The sequence below is a fragment of the Oncorhynchus masou genome, unplaced genomic scaffold, assembly GCF_036934945.1.
Source record: "Oncorhynchus masou masou isolate Uvic2021 unplaced genomic scaffold, UVic_Omas_1.1 unplaced_scaffold_9432, whole genome shotgun sequence".
Lineage (NCBI taxonomy): Eukaryota > Metazoa > Chordata > Actinopteri > Salmoniformes > Salmonidae > Oncorhynchus > Oncorhynchus masou.
The window spans coordinates 1-9,208 of record NW_027015926.1 but is presented as its reverse complement, the minus strand read 5'-3'; the positions used below and the strand labels follow the sequence as shown (position 1 = coordinate 9,208).

At 45.8% G+C, this 9,208-nt stretch overlaps 1 pseudogene; it reads left to right on the top strand.

Moving 5' to 3' along the window:
- The first annotated feature begins 1,719 nt into the window (after positions 1–1,719).
- On the top strand, positions 1,720–6,600 carry LOC135538353 (probable E3 ubiquitin-protein ligase HERC1; annotated as a pseudogene).
- Positions 6,601–9,208: the final 2,608 nt, after the last annotated feature.

Below are 9,208 nucleotides of genomic sequence, written 5' to 3'. Positions count from 1 at the left end.
ATGCTGCCACCACCATGCTTCACCGTAGTGATGGTGCCACCACCATGCTTCACCGTAGTGATGCTGCCACCACCATGCTTCACCGTAGTGATGGTGTCAGGTTTCCTCCAGACGTGACGCTTGGCATTCAGGCCAAAGCGTTCAATCTTGGAACTCTGGAGCTCTGTCAGTGACCATTAGGTTCTTGGTCAACCCCCTGTCCAAGGCCCTTCTCCTCCGATTGCTCAGTTTGGCCGGGCGGACAGCTCTAGGAAGAATCTTGGTGGTTCCTAACTTCTTCCATTTAACAATGATGGAGGCCACTGTGTTCTTGGGGACCTTCAATGCTGCAGCCATTTTTTGGTACCTTTCCCCAGATCTGTGCCTCGACACAATCCTGTCTCTGAGCTCTACGGACAATTCCTTTGACCTCATGGCTTGGTTTTTGCTCTGACATGCACTGTCAACTGTGGGACCTTATATAGACAGGTGTGTACCTTTCCAAATCATGTCCAATCAATTGAATTTACCACAGGTGGACTCCAATCAAGTTGTAGAAAACTTCTCAAAGGTGATCAATGGAAACAGGATGCAACTGTGCTCAATTTCAAGGCTCATAGCAAAGGGTCTGAATACTTTTTTTGTCATTATGTGTGTAGATTGAGGACGTGTTTTTTTATTTAATACATTTTAGTATAAGGCTGTAAACGTAACAAAATGTGGAAAAAGTTAAGGGGTCTGAATACTTTCCGAATGCTCTGTATATCTGTCTGTCTGGTTGATGTTAACATGTCTCTGTCTGTCTGGTTGATGTTAATAAATCTCTGTCTGTCTGGTTGATGTTAATATATCTCTGTCTGTCTGGTTGATGTTAACATGTCTCTGTCTGTCTGGTTGATGTTAATATATCTCTGTCTGTCTGGTTGATGTTAACATATCTCTGTCTGTCTGGTTGATGTTAATATATCTCTGTCTGTCTGGTTGATGTTAATATATCTCTGTCTGTCTGGTTGATGTTAATATATCTCTGTCTGTCTGGTTGATGCTAATATATCTCTGTCTGTCTGGTTGATGTTAATATATCTCTGTCTGTCTGGTTGATGTTAATATATCTCTGTCTGTCTGGTTGATGCTAATATATCTCTGTCTGTCTGGTTGATGTTAATATATCTCTGTCTGTCTGGTTGATGTTAATATATCTCTGTCTGTCTGGTTGATGTTAATAAATCTCTGTCTGTCTGGTTGATGTTAATATATCTCTGTCTGTCTGGTTGATGTTAATAAATCTCTGTCTGTCTGGTTGATGTTAACATGTCTCTGTCTGTCTGGTTGATGTTAATATAACTCTGTCTGTCTAGTTGATGTTAATTTATCTCTGTCTGTCTGGTTGATGTTAATATATCTCTGTCTGTCTGGTTGATGTTAATATATCTCTGTCTGTCTGGTTGATGTTAACATGTCTCTGTCTGTCTGGTTGATGTTAATATATCTCTGTCTGTCTGGTTGATGTTAACATGTCTCTGTCTGTCTGGTTGATGTTAACATATCTCTGTCTGTCTGGTTGATGTTAACATGTCTCTGTCTGTCTGGTTGATGTTAACATGTCTCTGTCTGTCTGGTTGATGTTAATAAATCTCTTGTCTGTCTGGTTCTGTCATAGCTTATTGTTGTTCCTATGATTGTTTCCCTTTCTCAATGGTTCGGCCTCGTTAATATCTGTCCCCCTGTCCTCCCAGGACTAATGGCAGCAGAGTGACATCATGGCCCTGATGATACCTCCAGTGAAGCTCAAATGGCTGGAGCACCTGAACGGCTCGTGGATCACGGACGACAGCGAGTCCATCTCCACGCGGGAGGGCGTGTCCGTGCTCTACTCCAAGCTGCTCACCAACAAAGAGGTGGTCGTCCTTCCCCAGCAGGTGGGAGCAGAATGAGATTGAGTTAATGTCTGTGTACCAAATGGAACTCGGCTTCTCTGTGTAGAGGCCATATCGCGACACAGCCAATACTTTATTGTCTGCATTGCGCAGAAATGTCGTTTTGCGTCACGAGCTCTATATGTCATCGCTAAACCACAGTGCCAGTTTGTTTATACTATCATGCCAACTCCTTGTCAGTCTCTGTCATGACCAACATCTGTTTGGTCCTGAGCACAAACAGATCTGGGATCAGAATAAAAGGTTTATGGAGGCCCACAGTGAAAACATCACATAGCTCTAAACACATCATCACAACACACACTACATAGGCCTAATATCAATGCTGTGTCCTTAGGTGTTGTGTCTGAAGGGACCCCAGCTGCCAGACTTTGAGCGCGAGTCCCTGTCCAGCGACGAACAGGGACACTACCTCGACGCACTCCTCAGCAGCCAGATGGCGTTGGCCAAGATGGTGTGTTCCGACTCTCCCTTCGCCTCCGCTCTCCGCAAACGCCTGCTGGTCCTCCAGAGGATCTTCTTCGCTCTGTCCAACAAGTACCACGACAAGGGCAAAGTCAAGCAGCAGCAGCACTCGCCCGACAACAACTCCGGATCGTCCGACCTGCACTCTGTCAGCGAGCGGCCGCGGTCCAGCACCGATGCTCTGATCGAGATGGGGGTCCGAACGGGCCTCAGTCTGCTGTTCGCTCTGCTCCGTCAGAGCTGGATGATGCCGCCGCCGCCCGCGGAGGACTCAACCTCTGCGCGTCATCCACACGGCCATGGACGTGGTCTCACCTGCCGCCCCTCCTGGCCAACGAGGTAAGATCCCCCTATGGGTCTGGACTGCCTGACCCAGGTCACCGCTCCTCAAGGGAGTGACCATGCCAAACTCCGGGGGCGGACGTCCTGGAGTCGGAGGCTGGCGTCGGAGCTGTTGCTGGGCCTGGCTGCCCAGAGGGGCTCCCTGAGGTACCTTCTGGAGTGGGTGGAGATGGCCCTGGTGGCGTCCCGTGGTCAGCCATGGAGAAGGAGAAGATGAAGGCGTGTCTGCTGAACCAGGAAGGCCTGATTGGATACGACTGCTTCATGAACATCCTCATGCAGATGACGTTCCCCTGGTAAGCGTCCTATAAACAACCAATCAAATCTATTCATAAAGCCCTTTTTTTAACATCAGCTGATGTCAGCGCTGTACAGAAACCCAGCCTTAAACCCCCAAACAGCAAAGCAGTGCAGATGTAGAAGCACGGTGGCGAAGAAAACTCCCGAGACACACTTTATTGTTCATGATTTGTTGAGTACTTCCATTGTGTTCTATAGGTCTATTGTGCTCTTTGTATGACCAGATGGCAATGTATTCCTCCTGCTTCTCCTCCCAGCGCTCCTTATTCTCATGGCCTCTTGATTGATTATGCTACGAGTCGTCTGTACGGTCACCTTTCTCCATATGCAGTGTAACATACACATGTCTCTGTGGCTGACTGTGTATCTGCTGTCTCCCTCTATGTCTCTGTGGCTGACTGTGTATCTGTTGTCTCCTATATGTCTCTGTGGCTGACTGTGTATCTGCTGTCTCCCTATATGTCTCTGTGGCTGACTGTGTATCTGCTGTCTCCCCACATGTCTCTGTGGCTGACTGTGTATCTGCTGTCTCCCTCTATGTCTCTGTGGCTGACTGTGTATCTGTTGTCTCCCTATATGTCTCTGTGGCTGACTGTGTATCTGCTGTCTCCCCACATGTCTCTGTGGCTGACTGTGTATCTGCTGTCTCCCTATATGTCTCTGTGGCTGACTGTGTATCTGCTGTCTCCCTATATGTCTCTGTGGCTGACTGTGTATCTGCTGTCTCCCTATATGTCTCTGTGGCTGACTGTGTATCTGCTGTCTCCCTATGTGTCTCTGTGGCTGACTGTGTATCTGCTGTCTCCCTATATGTCTCTGTGGCTGACTGTGTATCTGATGTCTCCCTATGTGTCTCTGTGGCTGACTGTGTATCTGCTGTCTCCCTATATGTCTCTGTGGCTGACTGTGTATCTGCTGTCTCCCTATATGTCTCTGTGGCTGACTGTGTATCTGCTGTCTCCCTATATGTCTCTGTGGCTGACTGTGTATCTGCTGTCTCCCTATATGTCTCTGTGGCTGACTGTGTATCTGCTGTCTCCCATGTCTCTGTGGCTGACTGTGTATCTGCTGTCTCCCTATATATGTCTCTGTGCTGCTGACTGCTGTATGTCTCTGTGGCTGTTGTCTCTCCTATATGTCTCTGTGGCTGACTGTACTGTGTCTCCTATATGTCTCTGTGGCTGACTGTTTTATCTGCTGTCTCCCCACATGTCTCTGTGGCTGACTGTGTATCTGCTGTCTCCCTATATGTCTCTGTGGCTGACTGTGTATCTGCTGTCTCCCTATATGTCTCTGTGGCTGACTGTGTATCTGCTGTCTCCCTATATGTCTGTGTATCTGCTGTCTCCCATGTCTCTGTGGCTGACTGTGTATCTGCTGTCTCCCTATGTGTCTCTGTGGCTGACTGTGTATCTGCTGTCTCCCTATATGTCTCTGTGGCTGACTGTGTATCTGTCTCCCTATATGTCTCTGTGGCTGACTGTGTATCTGCTGTCTCCTATATGTCTCTGTGGCTGACTGTGTATCTGCTGTCTCCCTATATGTCTCTGTGGCTGACTGTATCTGCTGTCTCCTATATGTCTCTGTGGCTGACTGTGTATCTGCTGTCTCCCTATATGTCTCTGTGGCTGACTGTGTATCTGCTGTCTCCCACATGTCTCTGTGGCTGACTGTGTATCTGATGTCTCCCTATATGTCTCTGTGGCTGACTGTGTATCTGCTGTCTCCCTACATGTCTCTGTGGCTGACTGTGTATCTGCTGTCTCCCTATATGTCTCTGTGGCTGACTGTGTATCTGCTGTCTCCCTATGTCTCTGTGGCTGACTGTTTATCTGCTGTCTCCCCACATGTCTCTGTGGCTGACTGTGTATCTGCTGTCTCCCTATATGTCTCTGTGGCTGACTGTGTATCTGATGTCTCCCTATATGTCTCTGTGGCTGACTGTGTATCTGCTGTCTCCCTATGTGTCTCTGTGGCTGACTGTGTACTGATGTGACTCTGCTGTCTCTGCTGTCTCCCTACATGTCTCTGTGGCTGACTGTGTATCTGCTGTCTCCTATATGTCTCTGTGGCTGACTGTGTATGCTGTCTCCCTATATGTCTCTGTGGCTGACTGTGTATCTGCTGTCTCCCTCTATGTCTCTGTGGCTGACTGTGTATCTGCTGTCTCCTATATGTCTCTGTGGCTGACTGTGTATCTGCTGTCTCCCTATATGTCTCTGTGGCTGACTGTGTATCTGCTGTCTCCCTATATGTCTCTGTGGCTGACTGTGTATCTGCTGTCTCCCTACATGTCTCTGTGGCTGACTGTGTATCTGATCTGTCCCCTGACTCTCGACCAGGGCTCGTCAGCAGACAGGACTGTGTATCTGCCGTCTCCCTATATGTCTCTGTGGCTGACTGTGTATCTGGTGTCTCCCTACATGTCTCTGTGGCTGACTGTGTATCTGCTGTCTCCCTATGTGTCTCTGTGGCTGACTGTGTATCTGCTGTCTCCCCACATGTCTCTGTGGCTGACTGTGTATCTGATGTCTCCCTATATGTCTCTGTGGCTGACTGTGTATCTGCTGTCTCCCTATATGTCTCTGTGGCTGACTGTGTATCTGCTGTCTCCCTCTATGTCTCTGTGGCTGACTGTGTATCTGCTGTCTCCCTATATGTCTCTGTGGCTGACTGTGTATCTGCTGTCTCCTATATGTCTCTGTGGCTGACTGTGTATCTGCTGTCTCCCCTACATGTCTCTGTGGCTGACTGTGTATCTGCTGTCTCCCTATATGTCTCTGTGGCTGACTGTGTATCTGCTGTCTCCCTATGTGTCTCTGTGGCTGACTGAGTATCTGCTGTCTCCCTATATGTCTCTGTGGCTGACTGTGTATCTGCTGTCTCCCTATATGTCTCTGTGGCTGACTGTGTATCTGCTGTCTCCCTATGTGTCTCTGTGGCTGACTGTGTACCTGATGTCCCCTGACTCTCGACCAGGGCTCGTCAGCAGACAGGACTGTGTATCTGCTGTCTCCCTATATGTCTCTGTGGCTGACTGTGTATCTGCTGTCTCCCTATGTGTCTCTGTGGCTGACTGTGTATCTGATGTCCCCTGACTCTCGACCAGGAGCTAGTCAGCAGACAGGAGCCAGTGGAGGAACCGACGGACATCAGATGGTCTGTGCTCTTTGTATGAAGCAGCTCTCTGTCTGTTCGAAGAGGTAAAATATCAACTCAAATAACAGGTTTTTACAGGCCAATTTACATTAAAAAAAAATAAAAAAAATTGTCTTCTGAAAAGCTTGTATACTGCTTATAAAATGCGACATGTATGGGTTACTTAAGTTTACATGTAGGCAGGTAGGCCTTCACAAGTTAAGCACTACTTCCTCCCAGGTGTGCAGGATGGTAATCAAGACTACTCCCGTGCCTGTGCCAGCCCAGACAGCCTCCAGACCGGCGAGGCTCCCATGTTGTCAGAGACGTGCGAGTCTACGTCCTGGGGGCAGTAACAGCTCCCCACCAGCTGGTGGAGGGAGCACAGGAGAAGATCCTCCAGCCCAAGTTGGCACCCAGCTTCGCCGACGCACAGACGGTAAGAGACCACAGGTCTCCAAAGGTGTGTGTGTGTGTCATTTCCTGTTTTTGTCTCTTTTTAATTTTTTAATTAAAGCCAGTGGTCTCGATGCTCTTCTCGGGTGAACCTCCAGACGTTTCACAATTCAGTTTTGTCCTTGAATTAGGTCACCTGATCTGATCAAGGACTTGATGATTAGTTGATGATTAGTTGATGATTTGTTGATGATTAGTTGATGATTAGTTGATGATTAGATTGAATCAGGTGGGATAGCTCTGAATTAGTTAAAAAATATATGGAAGGGCCGTGGGGGGCCCAGAGGTTTGACAACCACTGGTTTATAAGGAAAGCTGATTCCCCTCAGTATTACGTCTCTAGAGAAGTTAGCTAGTGTAGCCTAGTTCTGAGACCTTAAAGAAGAGACAAGGTGAAAATACATTGGAGCGTGAAGAGTGGCTTTCATGGATTAAAAAGTAAAGGTTGCTCTGTGCTTCCCATCTTCTGTTCCCCCAAATCATGGTTGGTTATTGAGATATTACATTAAGCTTGGGGTATTGGATGTCATACCTTCAAATGACCTTGTGCCATACCGGGATATTCGATAAAACCGACAGTAACAAAATGGGCACAATTTTCAAACCCCACTGAGCTTCTGTAACCCGAAGGTTAGCAATGCTAACAAGTACATTTAAAAATCCCATAGAGAATGCTAACCAAATGCTAACGAGTGCATTGTGAACATTTTATACAGTATTTGACATGGACAGACGTCTAGCTCATAAAGTTACGCCAAAAATGGTACTCACAGTTTGCTGCACGCACAAAACATATATTAGACAGAAAGGGAAAGGGGATACCTAGCCATTTGTACAACTGAATACCTTCAACTGAAATGTTTTCTAAGAGTTTGTAGCCCTCTCTGAATCAGAGAGGGGCTGCTATAATCAACATCACGTCATCTCTTGATTCTCTTGCTGTTTTACCAAGAGAAGCTTGATTGTAGAAGAAACTAACAAACTTAGCTAGATAGCTAACTAGCTACTAAATTCGCAAACCAAATGCACAGAGCATTGAGCACATTTCATTTCAGTTAACAGTTAACTTAATAATTATAAGATATCTAGCTGGAAAACGTTTAGTTGTGAATTACATACTGCAACGAGATAGCCTGTCGAGTGACTCACAAGCAATGATGGTTATAAACCCTGGATGACTGACATGGGGTGCTGTATTGAAGCCACAGGGCAGCCATCTTGGTACTCCTCCTCCGTTTAAAAAAAAAAAGATTGTAAAGCGGTAGAAATGCATTTATAAATGTCTTTCATTTTTGTCACATTTATTCCATTACAGACACCTTAATGCATACTTTTAACATTAAAAGTTTTGAATAAAATAAAAAATATATTTTTTGTAGAGGGCTAATGTTACTGTCTCAATACAACAGAAAAATACTTAAATACACATGTCGTTTTGTCCTTTGAAACATTTAATTGAAATACTGTATAGTTCTATCCATTCCTATGAAGGACTGCTCCTACTGGGAGAACCAATATGGCCGACCGGTGGTTTCAAAGAAACCCCCTCAATGGCCAGTACATAGTATCAGCAATCCAGGGTTAATATCCATGATTGCTCACAAGGCTCTGGTGTCACGTTCATCATAACGAGGAGACCAAGCAGCGTGATTAGAATACATTCTTCTATTAATTAAACAAAGAACACTTAAACAAACTAACAAACCGAACGTGAAGCTACAAAAAGAAAGTGCTGACAGGCAGCTACATATAGACAATAACCCACAAAATGCCCAAGGAATATGGCTGCCTAAATATGGTCCCCAATCAGAGACAACGATAAACAGCTGCCTCTGATTGGGAACCAATCTAGGCAACCATAGACATAGAAACACCTAGATATACAACAAACCCCTAGACATACAAAACCCCTAGACAATACAAAACTACACAAACCACCCTCGTCACACCTGACTGACTAAAATAATAAAGAAAACAAAGACAACTAAGGTCAGTGCGTGTCACTGGGTCTCTGGTCGTGTGTGCTTGTCACCAAACAGCACGTGACTGGGGACTACGGTAAGCTTCATAATGGATAATGATGTGACAGGTGATATTAAGAACACGGTCTTCTTTATCTCCTAACATGTTATTACACCTATGGACTGCAGGTATTTAACTTAGTAGCTTCTACATTTTTAAAAATGTATTTACAGTTTTATTAAACATTGAATAAATCATTTCTATGGTATTTCCAAATACCCGGTATGGTATACCTTCCAAGTGTAACCAGTGTGAAATGGCTAGCTAGTTATACCAACCTATCAGCATATCGTCAAGTGTAACCATTGTGTGAACTGGCTAGCTAGTTATACCAATCTATCAGCATATCGTCCAAGTGTAACCAGTGTGAAATGGCTAGCTAGGTTATACCAACCTATCAGCATATCGTCCAAGTGTAACCAGTGTGAACTGGCTAGCTAGTTATACCAATCTATCAGCATATCGTCCAAGTGTAACCAGTGTGAAATGGCTAGCTAGTTATACCAACCTATCAGCATATCGTCCAAGTGTAACCAGTGTGAAATGGCTAGCTAGTTATACTAGCCTAA